A 15,729-nucleotide genomic window follows, 5' to 3' on the forward strand; every position below is an offset into this window, starting at 1 on the left:
AATATCGGATTAAATATATTTTGATTAGTTACATTTCCCTGTTATACTCAGTTCATGAATGCATCCCCAATGTCCTGTTTTATTGTGGTGGCCTTATCTTTACTTTCCTTTTTCATGTGAAATTATTAAGTAAATCAAGGAGATAATAAATGAGTTACATAACTGATATATTCACATTGTAATGATGTACTGATGGATGATGACAGTGATGATGGCAGAAATGATGACATAGATGATGACAGGGATGATGACATGGATGATGACAGGGATGATGACAGGGATGATGACAAATGATGACAGTGATGATGACAGGGATGATGACAGTGATGACGAGACAGATGATGACAGTGATGACGACAGAAATGACAGATGATGACATAGATGATGACAAGGATGATGACAGGGATGACAGAAATGACAGATGACGACATGATGACAGGGATGATTACATAGATGATGACAAGGATGATGACAGGGATTATGACAGTCATAATGATTAGGATGATGACAAGGATGATGACATATATGATGACATAGATGATGACAGTGATGACGACACAGATGATTACAGTGATGCCAGAAATGAAAGATGACGACATGATGACTGTAATGATGACAGTAATGATTACAGGGATGATGACAGAGATTATGACAGAGATTATGAAATAGATGATGAGAGGGATGAAGACAGTAATGATGACATAGATGATGACAGGGATGATGACAGTAAAGATGACATAGATGATGACATTGATGACGACACAGATGACAATGATGATGACAAAAATTACAGATGATGACATTGATGATGACAGCAATGATGATATAGATGATGACAGAGTTTATGACATAGATGATGACAGGGATGACGACAGAGTTTATGACATAGATGATGAGAGGGATGATGACAAAGATTATGACAGAGATTATGACAGGGATGATGACAGAAATGACAGATGATGACATAGATGATGACAAAGATGATGACAGGGATGACGACAGGAATGACAGATGATGACATAGATGATGACAAGGATGATGACAGGGATGATGACAGATGATGACAGGGATGATGACAGATGATGACAGGGATGATGACAGAGATTATGAAATAGATGATGACAGAGATGATGACATACTGTAGATGATGAGAAGGATGATGACAGGGATTATGACAGTCATAATGAGAGTAATGATGACATGGATGATGACAGTGATAATGACAAGGATGATGACAGTGATGACGACACAGATGATGACAGTGATGATGACAGAAATGACAGATGATGACAGTAATGATGACATAGATGATGGCATATATGATGACAGGGATGACGACAGAAATGACAGATGATGACATAGATGATGACAGTAATGATGACATGGATGATGACAGGGATGATGACAAGGATGATGACAGTGATGACGACACAGATGATGACAGTGATGATGACAGAAATGACAGATGATGACAGTAATGATGACATAGATGATGGCATATATGATGACAGGGATGACGACAGAAATGACAGATGATGACATAGATGATGACAGTATTGATGACATGGATGATGACAGGGATGATGATATAGATGATGACAGAGATTATGACATAGATGATGACAGGGATGACGACAGACATTATGACATAAATGATGAGAGGGATGATGACAGAGATTGTGACATAGATGATGAGAGGGATGATGACAGTAATGATGACATAGATGATGACAAGGATGATGACAGGGATGATGACATGGATGATGACAGTAATGATGACAGAGATGATGACAGGGATGATGACACAGATGATGACAGTGATAACAGAAATGACAGATGATTACATAAATGATGACAGTAATGATGACAGTAATGATGACAGAGATGATGACAGAGATAATGACAGGGATGATGACAGAGATTGTGACAGTGATGATGACATAGATGATGACAGGGATGATGACATAGATGATGACATATGATGACAAGGATGATGACAGGGATGATGACAAGGATGATGACAGGGATGATGACAGATGATGACAGGGATGATGACAGAGATTATGACATAGATAATGACAGAGATGATGACATACTGTAGATGATGAGAAGGATGATGACAGGGATTATGACAGTCATAATGACAAGTATGATGACAGTGATGACGACACAGATGATGACAGTGATGATGACAGAAATGACAGATGATGACAGTAATGATGACATAGATGATGGCATATGTGATGACAGGGATGACGACAGAAATGACAGATGATGACATAGATGATGACAGTAATGATGACATGGATGATGACAGGGATGATGACAAGGATGATGACAATGATGACGACACAGATGATGATAGTGATGATGACAGAAATGACAGATGATGACAGTAATGATGACATAGATGATGGCATATATGATGACAGGGATGACGACAGAAATGACAGATGATGACATAGATGATGACAGTATTGACGACATGGATGATGACAGGGATGATGACAGTAAAGATGACATAGATGATGACAGTGATGATGACACAGATGACAGTGATGATGACAAAAATTACAGATGATGACATTGATGATGACAGCAATGATTATATAGATGATGACAGAGTTTATGACATAGATGATGACAGGGATGACGACAGAGATTATGACATAGATGATGAGAGGGATGATGACAAAGATTATGACAGAGATTATGACAGGGATGATGACAGGGATGATGACAGGGATGATGACAGAGACCATGACATAGATGATGAGAGGGATGATGAAAGTGATGATGACATAGATGATGAAAGGGATGATGACATAGATGATGACAAGGATGATGACAGGGATGATGACAGTGATAATGACAAGGATGATGACAGTGATGATGACAGAAATTACAGATGATGACAGTAATGATGACAGATGATGACAAAAATTACAGATGATGATATTGATGATGACAGCAATGATGATATAGATGATGACAGAGTTTATGACATAGATGATGACAGGGATGACGACAGACATTATGACATAAATGATGAGAGGGATGATGACAGAGATTGTGACATAGATGATGAGAGGGATGATGACAGTAATGATGACAAGGATGATGACAGGGATGATGACAGAAATGACAGATGATGACATAGATGATGACAGTAATGATGACATGGATGATGACAGGGATGATGACAAGGATGATGACAGTGATGACGACACAGATGATGACAGTGATGATGACAGAAATGACAGATGATGACAGTAATGATGACATTGATGATGACATAGATGATGAAAGGGATGATGACATAGATAATGACAAGGATGATGACAGTGATGATGACAGAAATTACAGATGATGACAGTAATGATGACATAGATGATGACAAAAATTACAGATGATGACATTGATGATGATATAGATGATGACAGGGATGACGAGAGGGATGATGACAGTGATGACGACAGAAATGACTGATGATGACAGTAACGACGACATCGATGATGACAGGGATGATGACAGAGATTATGACATAGATGATGAGAGGGATGATGACAGAGATTATGACAGCGATGATGACAGGGATGATGACAGTAAAGATGACATAGATGATGACATTGATGACGACACAGATGACAATGATGGTGACAAAAATTACAGATGATGACATTGATGATGACAGCAATGATGATATAGATGATGACAGAGTTTATGACATAGATGATGACAGGGATGACGACAGAGTTTATGACATAGATGATGAGAGGGATGATGACAAAGATTATGACAGAGATTATGACAGGGATGACGACAGAAATGACAGATGATGACATAGATGATGACAAGGATGATGACAGGGATGACAGAAATGACAGATGACGACATGATGACAGGGATAATTACATAGATGATGACAAGGATGATGACAGGGATTATGACAGTCATAATGACTAGGATGATGACATAGATGATGACAGTGATGACGACACAGATGATTACAGTGATGCCAGAAATGAAAGATGACGACATGATGACTGTAATGATGACAGTAATGATGACAGGGATGATGACAGAGATTATGACAGAGATTATGAAATAGATGATGAGAGGGATGAAGACAGTAATGATGACATAGATGATGACAGGGATGATGACAGTAAAGATGACATAGATGATGACATTGATGACGACACAGATGACAATGATGATGACAAAAATTACAGATGATGACATTGATGATGACAGCAATGATGATATAGATGATGACAGAGTTTATGACATAGATGATGACAGGGATGACGACAGAGTTTATGACATAGATGATGAGAGGGATGATGACAAAGATTATGACAGAGATTATGACAGGGATGATGACAGAAATGACAGATGATGACAGTAATGATGACATAGATGATGACATATATGACGACAGGAATGACAGATGATGACATAGATGATGACAAGGATGATGACAGGGATGATGACAGATGATGACAGGGATGATGACAGAGATTATGACATAGATGATGACAGAGATGATGACATACTGTAGATGATGAGAAGAATGATGACAGGGATTATGACAAGGATGATGACAGTGATGACAACACAGATGATGACAGTGATAATGACAGAAATGACAGATGATGACAGTAATGATGACATAGATGATGGCATATATGATGACAGGGATGACGACAGAAATGACAGATGATGACATAGATGATGACAGTATTGATGACAGGGATGATGACAGAGATTATGACAGAGATTATGAAATAGATGATGAGAGGGATGATGACATACTGTAGATGATGAGAAGAATGATGACAGGGATTATGACAGTCATAATGAGAGTAATGATGACATGGATGATGACAGTGATAATGACAAGGATGATGACAGTGATGACAACACAGATGATGACAGTGATGATGACAGAAATGACAGATGATGACAGTAATGATGACATAGATGATGACATATATGATGACAGGGATGACGACAGGAATGACAGATGATGACATAGATGATGACAAGGATGATGACAGGGATGATGACAGATGATGACAGGGATGATGACACAGATGACAGTGATGATGACAAAAATTACAGATGATGACATTGATGATGACAGCAATGATGATATAGATGATGACAGAGTTTATGACATAGATGATGACAGGGATGACGACAGAGATTATGACATAGATGATGAGAGGGATGATGACAAAGATTATGACAGAGATTATGACAGGGATGATGACAGTAAAGATGACATAGATGATGACATTGATGACGACACAGATGACAATGATGATGACAAAAATTACAGATGATGACATTGATGATGACAGCAATGATGATATAGATGATGACAGAGTTTATGACATAGATGATGACAGGGATGACGACAGAGTTTATGACATAGATGATGAGAGGGATGATGACAAAGATTATGACAGAGATTATGACAGGGATGATGACAGAAATGACAGATGATGACAGTAATGATGACATAGATGATGACATATATGATGACAGGGATGACGACAGGAATGAGAGATGATGACATAGATGATGACAAGGATGATGACAGGGATGATGACAGATGATGACAGGGATGATGACAGATGATGACAGGGATGATGACAGAGATGATGACATACTGTAGATGATGAGAAGGATGATGACAGGGATTATGACAGTCATAATGAGAGTAATGATGACATGGATGATGACAGTGATAATGAAAAGGATGATGACAGTGATGACGACACAGATGATGACAGTGATGATGACAGAAATGACAGATGATGACAGTAATGATGACATAGATGATGACATAGATGATGACATTGATGACGACACAGATGACAATGATGATGACAAAAATTACAGATGATGACATTGATGATGACAGCAATGATGATATAGATGATGACAGAGTTTATGACATAGATGATGACAGGGATGACGACAGAGTTTATGACATAGATGATGAGAGGGATGATGACAAAGATTATGACAGAGATTATGACAGATGATGACAGTAATAATGACATAGATGATGACATATATGATGACAGGGATGACGACAGGAATGACAGATGATGACATAGATGATGACAAGGATGATGACAGGGATGATGACAGATGATGACAGGGATGATGACAGAGATGATGACATACTGTAGATGATGAGAAGGATGATGACAGGGATTATGACAGTCATAATGAGAGTAATGATGACATGGATGATGACAGTGATAATGAAAAGGATGATGACAGTGATGACGACACAGATGATGACAGTGATGATGACAGAAATGACAGATGATGACAGTAATGATGACATAGATGATGGCATATATGATGACAGGGATGACGACAGAAATGACGGATGATGACATAGATGATGACAGTATTGATGACAGGGATGATGACAGAGATTATGACAGAGATTATGAAATAGATGATGAGAGGGATGAAGACAGTAATGATGACAGGGATGATGACAGTAAAGATGACATAGATGATGACATTGATGACGACACAGATGACAATGATGATTACAAAAATTACAGATGATGACATTGATGATGACGGCAATGATGATATAGATGATGACAGAGTTTATGACATAGATGATGAGAGGGATGATGACAAAGACTATGACAGAGATCATGACAGGGATGATGACAGAAATGATGTTTGATGACAGTAATGATGACATAGATGATGACATATATGATGACAGGGATGATGACAGGAATGACAGATGATGACATAGATGATGACAAGGATGATGACAGGGATGATGACAGATGATGACAGTGATGACGACACAGATGATGACAGTGATGATGACAGAAATGACAGATGATGACAGTAATGATGACATAGATGATGGCATATATGATGACAGGGATGACGACAGAAATGACAGATGATGACATAGATGATGACAGTATTGATGACATGGATGATGACAGGGATGATGACAGTAAAGATGACATAGATGATGACAGTGATGATGACACAGATGACAGTGATGATGACAAAAATTACAGATGATGACATTGATGATGACAGCAATGATGATATAGATGATGACAGAGTTTATGACATAGATGATGACAGGGATGACGACAGAGATTATGACATAGATGATGAGAGGGATGATGACAAAGATTATGACAGAGATTATGACAGGGATGATGACAGGGATGATGACAGAGACCATGACATAGATGGTGAGAGGGATGATGAAAGTGGTGATGACATAGATGATGAAAGGGATGATGACATAGATGATGACAAGGATGATGACAGGGATGATGACAGTGATAATGACAAGGATGATGACATAGATGATGACAGAAATTACAGATGATGACAGTAATGATGACATAGATGATGACAAAAATTACAGATGATGACATTGATGATGACAGCAATGATGACATAGATGATGACAGAGATTATGACATAGATGATGACAGGGATGACGACAGACATTATGACATAAATGATGAGAGGGATGATGACATAGATGATGAGTGGGATGATGACAAAGATTATGACAGAGATTATGACAGGGATGATGACAGAAATGACAGATGATGACAGTAATGATGACATAGATGATGACATATATGATGACAGGGATGACGACAGGAATGACAGATGATGACATAGATGATGACAAGGATGATGACTGGGATGATGACAGATGATGACAGGGATGATGACAGATGATGACAGGGATGACGACAGAGATGATGACATACTGTAGATGATGAGAAGGATGATGACAGGTATTATGACAGTCATAATGAGAGTAATGATGACATGGATGATGACAGTGATAATGACAAGGATGACAACACAGATGATGACACAGATGATGACAGTGATGATGACATAGATGATGGCATATATGATGACAGGGATGACGACAGAAATGACAGATGATGACATAGATGATGACAGTATTGATGACAGGGATGATGACAGAGATTATGAAATAGATGGTGAGAGGGATGATGAAAGTGGTGATGACATAGATGATGAAAGGGATGATGACATAGATGATGACAAGGATGATGACAGGGATGATGACAGTGATAATGACAAGGATGATGACATAGATGATGACAGAAATTACAGATGATGACAGTAATGATGACATAGATGATGACAAAAATTACAGATGATGACATTGATGATGACAGCAATGATGACATAGATGATGACAGAGATTATGACATAGATGATGACAGGGATGACGACAGACATTATGACATAAATGATGAGAGGGATGATGACATAGATGATGAGTGGGATGATGACAAAGATTATGACAGAGATTATGACAGGGATGATGACAGAAATGACAGATGATGACAGTAATGATGACATAGATGATGACATATATGATGACAGGGATGACGACAGGAATGACAGATGATGACATAGATGATGACAAGGATGATGACTGGGATGATGACAGATGATGACAGGGATGATGACAGATGATGACAGGGATGACGACAGAGATGATGACATACTGTAGATGATGAGAAGGATGATGACAGGTATTATGACAGTCATAATGAGAGTAATGATGACATGGATGATGACAGTGATAATGACAAGGATGACGACACAGATGATGACACAGATGATGACAGTGATGATGACATAGATGATGGCATATATGATGACAGGGATGACGACAGAAATGACAGATGATGACATAGATGATGACAGGGATGATGACAGGGATGATGACAGAGATTATGAAATAGATGATGAGAGGGATGAAGACAGTAATGATGACATAGATGATGACAGGGATGATGACAGAAATGACAGATGATGACATAGATGATGACAGTAATGATGACATGGATGATGACAGGGATGATGACAAGGATGATGACAGTGATGACGACACAGATGATGACAGTGATGATGACAGAAATGACAGATGATGACAGTAATGATGACATTGATGATGACATAGATGATGAAAGGGATGATGACATAGATAATGACAAGGATGATGACAGTGATGATGACAGAAATTACAGATGATGACAGTAATGATGACATAGATGATGACAAAAATGACAGATGATGACATAGATGATGACAGTATTGATGACAGGGATGATGACAGAGATTATGAAATAGATGGTGAGAGGGATGATGAAAGTGGTGATGACATAGATGATGAAAGGGATGATGACATAGATGATGACAAGGATGATGACAGGGATGATGACAGTGATAATGACAAGGATGATGACATAGATGATGACAGAAATTACAGATGATGACAGTAATGATGACATAGATGATGACAAAAATTACAGATGATGACATTGATGATGACAGCAATGATGACATAGATGATGACAGAGATTATGACATAGATGATGACAGGGATGACGACAGACATTATGACATAAATGATGAGAGGGATGATGACATAGATGATGAGTGGGATGATGACAAAGATTATGACAGAGATTATGACAGGGATGATGACAGAAATGACAGATGATGACAGTAATGATGACATAGATGATGACATATATGATGACAGGGATGACGACAGGAATGACAGATGATGACATAGATGATGACAAGGATGATGACTGGGATGATGACAGATGATGACAGGGATGATGACAGATGATGACAGGGATGACGACAGAGATGACAGATGATGACATAGATGATGACAGTATTGATGACAGGGATGATGACAGAGATTATGAAATAGATGATGAGAGGGATGAAGACAGTAATGATGACATAGATGATGACAGGGATGATGACAGAAATGACAGATGATGACATAGATGATGACAGTAATGATGACATGGATGATGACAGGGATGATGACAAGGATGATGACAGTGATGACGACACAGATGATGACAGTGATGATGACAGAAATGACAGATGATGACAGTAATGATGACATTGATGATGACATAGATGATGAAAGGGATGATGACATAGATAATGACAAGGATGATGACAGTGATGATGACAGAAATTACAGATGATGACAGTAATGATGACATAGATGATGACAAAAATTACAGATGATGACATTGATGATGATATAGATGATGACAGAGATTATGACATAGATGATGACAGGGATGACGACAGACATTATGACATAAATGATGAGAGGGATGATGACATAGATGATGAGAGGGATGATGACAGTAATGATGACATAGATGATGACAAGGATGATGACAGGGATGATGACATGGATGATGACAGTAATGATGACAGAGATGATGACAGGGATGATGACACAGATGATGACAGTGATAACAGAAATGACAGATGATTACATAAATGATGACAGTAATGATGACATAGATGATGACTGGGATGATGACAGAGATTATGACAGAGATAATGACAGAGATTATGACATAGATGATGACAGGGATGACGACAGACATTATGACATAAATGATGAGAGGGATGATGACATAGATGATGAGAGGGATGATGACAGTAATGATGACATAGATGATGACAAGGATGATGACAGGGATGATGACATGGATGATGACAGTAATGATGACAGAGATGATGACAGGGATGATGACACAGATGATGACAGTGATAACAGAAATGACAGATGATTACATAAATGATGACAGTAATGATGACATAGATGATGACTGGGATGATGACAGAGATTATGACAGAGATAATGACAGAGATAATGACAGGGATGATGACAGGGATGATGACAGAGATTATGACATAGATGATGAGAGGGATGATGACAGTGATGATGACATATGATGACAGGGATGATGACAGGGATTATGACAGGGATTATGACAGGGATTATGACAGGGATTATGACAGTCATAATGACAGTAATGATGACATAGATGATGACATATATGATGACATAGATGATGACAGTGATGACGACACAGATGATGACAGTGATGACAGAACTGACAGATGACGACATGATGACAGTAATGATGACAGTAATGATGACAGGGATGATGACAGAGATTATGACATAGTGATGACGACAGAAATGACAGATGATGACAGATGATTACATAAATGATGACAGTAATGATGACATAGATGATGACTGGGATGATGACAGAGATTATGACAGAGATAATGACAGAGATAATGACAGGGATGATGACAGGGATGATGACAGAGATTATGACATAGATGATGACAGTAACGACGACATCGATGATGACAGGGATGATGACAGAGATTATGACAGGGATGATGACAGGGATGATGACAGGGATGATGACAGAGATTATGACAGCGATGATGAGAGGGATGATGACAGAGATTATGACAGCGATGATGAGAGGGATGATGACAGTGATGATGACATAGATGATGACATATGATGATGATATAGATGATGACAAGGATGATGACAGGGATGATGACAGTGACAATGACAAGGATGATGACAGTGATAATGACAGTAATGATGACATAGATGATGACAGTGATGATGACAGGGATGACGAGAAGGATGATGACAGTGATTAGGACAGAAATGACAGATGATGACAGAAATGATGACATAGATAATGACAGGGATGATGACAGAGATTGTGACATAGATGATGAGAGGGATGATGACAGTAATGATGACATAGATGATGACAGGGATGATGACAGTAATGATGACATAGATGATGACAAGGATGATGACAGGGATGATGACATAGATGATGACAAGGATGCAGACAGGGATGACAGAAAGGACAGATGATGACAGTGATGACAGAAATGACAGATGATGACAGAAATGACAGATGACAGTGATGATGACAGAGATGATGACAGAGATGACCGGGATGATAACAGTGATGACGACAGAGATGATGACGATAGAGATGGTGACAGGGATGACGACAGGGATGATGACAAAGATTATGACATAGATGATGAGAGGGATGATGAGAGGGATGATGGCATAGATGATGACATATATGATGATAGGGATGATGACAGGGATGATGACATAGATGATGAGAGGGATGATGACAGTAATGACGACAGGGATGATGACAGTGATGACGACACAGATGATGATAGTGACGACGACACAGATGATAGTGATGATGACAGTAATGACGACATAGATGACAGGGATGATGACATAGATGATGACAAGGATGATGACAGGGATGATGACAGTAATGATGACATAGATGATGACAGTGATGACGACACAGATGATGACAGTGATGACAGAAATGACAGATGACGACATAGATGATGACAGTAATGATGACAGTAAGGATGACCGGGATTATGACAGAGATTATGACATAGATGATGAGAGGGATGATGACAGATGATGACATATATGATGATAGGGATGATGACATAGATGATGACAAGGATGATGTTTAAATCAACAGACTGGCTCACTAATAGAGTTGAAGTTATAAACACATAAAATCAGCAATATTAACACTATTGAGTTTTAACCATGGTATCTAGGGCTCTGTACTTAATGAGACACAGAGAAACAGTATAAAAGTGAAATGGAGTTGATACTTAGTAAAACAAAATATACAACTTTAATTAATGGGTTAAGAGGAAACTAGACTACATTTAAAATTCAATATGCCTATGAATTTATTTTGTCTATGAAGAGAACCACTGACATGCACCCAGTAACAAGTGTACAGAAAAGAATGTAGCCTTCAACTCCATGTTATCAAGTAGGAGTAGAGGAAAGTGGAGATCCAAAGTCATCTTGGCCCCTTTTTTTAATCTAAAATTTCAGTAATGGCAGGAAGTAAAATCAAATCAAATCAATCATAACCAGAGTTATCTTGAGACACTCGAAAATGTGTCTTAATAGGAGAGCTAAATACATAAAATAAACCAGGAAATGACTGAGAAAACTAAACTCATAACCTAACACTCATATTTGTGTCCTCACTAAAGATAACGTTTTTGCCATCTTAAATATGAAACATTAAATTAAAGCACAACGAAAAAAAAAAAAAAAGTCCCGAGCAAGATGACCCTTGAATTGAGCGCATTAAGACATATTATTGTAATATTTTAAATGTAAACTATTATTAAACTTTACAGTCATGCACTATAAAATAGCTTTGCAAGTCATAGTGAAAGCCTACTGAGATGTTTTATGGTCGGTTTATTGGACATTTCCTTTATATCTATTTTTTTAAATGTGAAAAAAAAGCAGCAAAGGCTAACACTAGCTATATAGGACCTGGCTAGAGGCAAACCTTAGTAACCCAATATATTAATTCAGTAATCTATTAATGAAAAAGTCCAATGTTAAATTGAATATCTAAAACAAAAACACTATTTTGCCTGTATTTTGCCCCCCCCCAATATCTGGGAATTATATGCAAAGTTCATATTTCACAGTTCACATTTACTTTTACTAAAAGTAAAGTAATAGGCTAATGATTTGTGATACAAAGATTGCGCTATTAATGTTTTATTCTTTTGTGCCGATTTTATATCGTTAATCAATAACAGAAATTGATCCGGTATGAGACCAGTTGTGACAGTGCATCAGTATAGTAAACACCGGAGCATTTCACTAAGTTTTAAATCTTACTTTTTCATGATGGGAGCTCGTTGTGTCGCTTTGGTCAGTCTCTGACAGTCTGTAGTCCTCGTCTGGATTAAACAAGTCCTCAGTAGAGTTGTTTATTTGGGAGACATCGTCCAGTGAAACTTGATAAACACTTCTCTGTGCTGTCGGAGGTTTTGTTTTTGTTTAAATATGTTCCGGTATAAATGATGCTCTTGGAGACGAGCATAGCAACCATGTAATCGTCCGCGTAGTTTTCAGTGTTTACAGGAACAGCTACTTATGGCGGTGACAATAAGACTTTTTTTTTTTAAACATTTATAGAAAGCAATTACTCTGCCTGTTCTACAATTTCACTTGTAATACAGAAAACACATATGTTTGCGCATTTTTACGCACGTGGCACAGCACCGGTATCTTTCCTATTTAACCTATATAGGCTATAGGATTAACCCGTGGTAAGCAAATGCAAAAAAATCCTGTATGTACGACAATCCTCGGTTATTTTTTATAGGCTAAATCACGCATAGGCCTGCTCTTTTCTCAGCCAGTGAGAAGGAAAATGCGAAAAGTGCAACAAGAGACTAAATATTACGTTTTAATCGCCTTCTGATTTGCCATAAAACATTCAAAATGTAATGTAGGCTAATATTGCAACTACTCAAGAAAAAAATAGGCTATATAAAGACCCTATGAACCATTTAACTCAAATCCCTTAATACGTTGCAAATTACAGTAATTAACTAGCATATAACCTAAGTGTTGATGGTAGATTTTGTAGGATTTTCTTGTTTTTATTGCTTAAAAAAAAGGCCTATACAGCAAAGGCTAACAGTTAAAATATTACCGAGCTGCGGGTAACCGGAATTAATACAATCATTTAGGAATAAGAAGCCTAAGCAGAATTTTAAATAATTTATACCTTCAAATTTTAAAACTAGATTAAAGCAGGAGCAAACCCCCAAACCCACATGTTTTGACCCCAAAGCCCTTATTTTGTCACATAGACCTACTTTAATGTTTGCTAACCAACATCTGCTGTGAATATATGAAGTTCAAATATAGCCTATTCACAATGTCAACACAATGTGCCATATTTCAGCTGGGACTGTTGAGTTTTAATAAATAATTTAGATAAAATATATCGGCCTATATCAGTTTTTGTGCTGATTTGTGGCCTATTCATTGGACAGACAAAATTGATCAACTGACCGGTTCTGACAGTGTGCATCATTATAGTTAACACCGTTTTAATTTTGAAATGTTCAGATCTTACTTTTTCATGATGGGAGCTCGTTGTGTCGCTTTGATCAGTCTCTGGCAGACTGCAGTCCTCGTCTGGATGAAATAAGTCCTCAGTTGCGTCGTTTATTTGTGAGAAATTATCAACAGAGACTTGAGAGACACTTTTCCGTGCTGCCGGAGGTTTTGTTTTAGTTTATATGATATTCTGATATAAATGATGCACTTGGAGACGAGTATAGCAACCATGGTATCCTTCCGCGTGCATACGTGTACGCATGCGTGTTTAAGTCGCATCTTACCTCTGTTCTAAAGTTTCATCCAATCAGCCCCAACGGCGAAACAGCTCAAACTTCGACCTATTGAGTTTTGGCTCGTTCACTTTGCTTGCACAAATACAGATTACATTACCCTTAATTGAATTGTTTCTTACATTTAGTTTGTTTGAGTGTGCCTGTTACCACAGGACCACTGTGCTTTACCTGTTTGGTTTTTTATTTTTTATAAACGTCAATACTGAGGTTCCCTGTAGTAGTCTTGCTCTGTTTTGAGTTGATAAAATAATTGAAGGCGCCTCACAGAAGCAGAGTCGAATTGTATCTACATGGTGCTATGCGCTTAAGTGCTATCAAGTAGCCTATGGATAGTAACAAAGAGGAAGAAACCCAATAATTGCACACTTTAAGAGTAATTTAGGTTGTTTAATAAATGCATTTGAAATTGTTTCCGTTGTTGGCTATTTATTTACATTCATGTAAACGTGTTTGATAGTAATGTTCTCTTACTGGCATGTAGCCTACTATTTCCGGGCCAGGAGGTCCGTATGTGTAGGTGACGTA

The sequence above is a fragment of the Semicossyphus pulcher genome, unplaced genomic scaffold, assembly GCF_022749685.1.
Source record: "Semicossyphus pulcher isolate SPU_LCO1_2020_fin unplaced genomic scaffold, fSemPul1.0.p SCAF_1, whole genome shotgun sequence".
In the NCBI taxonomy this organism is placed as follows: domain Eukaryota; kingdom Metazoa; phylum Chordata; class Actinopteri; order Labriformes; family Labridae; genus Semicossyphus; species Semicossyphus pulcher.